The sequence below is a fragment of the Frankliniella occidentalis genome, unplaced genomic scaffold, assembly GCF_000697945.3.
Source record: "Frankliniella occidentalis isolate FOCC.00 unplaced genomic scaffold, Focc_3.1 Scaffold79, whole genome shotgun sequence".
Lineage (NCBI taxonomy): Eukaryota > Metazoa > Arthropoda > Insecta > Thysanoptera > Thripidae > Frankliniella > Frankliniella occidentalis.
Genome location: NW_026267209.1, coordinates 1,087,325 through 1,089,043, shown reverse-complemented (window position 1 = coordinate 1,089,043; position 1,719 = coordinate 1,087,325). Strand labels below are relative to the sequence as shown.

Below are 1,719 nucleotides of genomic sequence, written 5' to 3'. Positions count from 1 at the left end.
CTCACTTCCACAAAACATTAAGAAGATAACAGCAAAATTGCGTCCCACAGCAAGGCAGTACTGAGTTTAGATTTCCCATAAATTAGTACAAATTTTGATTGCACTGCAGCTGCTAGGACAAGAGAGCAATTTATCAGTGATTATTCGCAGGATTTTAGGGCCCACTAACAACCTTAGGATATTAAAGAACACTGTAAATTTATAAATTTAGGGTAAGGTAATTGTTGTCACTAGAAAATGAATGGTAGTCAATCACATTTATCAAAATTTAAAATATCAACAGCAATACTATTAATTTTAAAACAATCTTACTTTGAAGTCTAGCGTAGTAGTGCTGTACAACACTTCTGTTGGGAAACAAAGTTTTAAAGGGGCAAAGGAGCATTCAAAACTTTGATCATCTCTTAAGAAAAGTAAGGTTGCTGCTAAAATTAATACTTAAGTAAGGTTGAAGCAATTTGATCTGCAAGTATATCCACATCAGAAGGACATTTGATTCATTCTTGTCAATTAATGATTATTAGAATTTGCTTAAGTATGATAATAATCAACTACAAGGAAATGTCACTGTTTGCATGGAACCTGTGTATAGTGGGGGAGGACTACAATAACACTAAAGTGAAAACATAGTGCAAAGTAAGAAGAAATATTCTGTCACTTTCCACTAGGTTCCAGTCACACACACAAGCACCAAACACATATTTATGACAAACAGTGACATTTGCATAAAAACAAAAAAAACAACATGAGAAAAAAAGAAACAATTTTCAAGTCAGATCCAGTAAAGAAAATCTGTACACGATCCGTTGCAACAATAGTTTTATAAAGACCACAAACACAAGGTAGACTTATAACACAGAAAATATATCAGGGATATTGTGAAATTTGAGTGTTCACATGTTATCGTCAAGTACTTAAGGTGCAAGGTTTGAGATACAACCAGAGTCCACAACAAAGGTGTGTCACACTAACCAGAAATTCAGTACGGAGATGTGTTAAACATTAACTAGAAACTCCCATTCATCACACAACTAAAATCAAAGTAAAACAAACAAACATGTAAAGCTAGTTTATCTACATATGCTTGTACTGTCTTCAACTTTCACCATCACCATGCCAGACACTGTAGAGAGAAATAGAGAGTGAGCTCACAAGCCTTTGAAACATCCAATCCCACACCTGGGTTTTAGGAGACACATTCATGAATTTCATTCAAAGGGAGGTGAGCCCATGAGATTTTAGCATGGATGACAGAAACTCATCTGAAGAAATCACATTCAACTGCACATTGTTATAACTAATTTCAATAAATGAGGTTAAAAGCTCAACCCCTTTAATTTTGCTAATAGCTACAGAAGCCAAAGGGTGATAATTCCTAATGCAAGAACAACCGCTACTATTACTTAACAACAGGCATTAAAAGTTACAACAATGTAAGTATAGCAATGGGGCTTCGGCTACAGCAATACTACAAGAGATATAAATCCTCAACAAACTTTTGTAACTAGGTTGGCATTCTCTGCAACCGCAGATGTCAACTAAATGCAAAGACTCAAAGTCAAACAGTGGATGCGAAGCCTTAAGCAGCAAATCTCAACTTCCAACACGAGATTCGGGGCCCACAAAACAAGGTTAAGAAAGATTACTGAAGTAAATTGACTAAACCCATATATTCATGCCACCTGGCCTCTAAAGAGCTGGCTATGGTAACGGCAATAG

The 1,719-nt window shown here is 35.7% G+C and overlaps 1 protein-coding gene across 1 annotated transcript in view; it reads right to left on the bottom strand.

Moving 5' to 3' along the window:
* Nucleotides 1-6: 6 nt before the first annotated feature.
* The window catches only part of LOC113209123 (titin), a gene marked incomplete in the record, with an annotated part of 10,484 nt that continues 8,771 nt past the window's right edge, over nt 7-1,719 (bottom strand). Inside the window, 1 exon segment of the mRNA XM_026426491.2 lies at nt 7-1,719.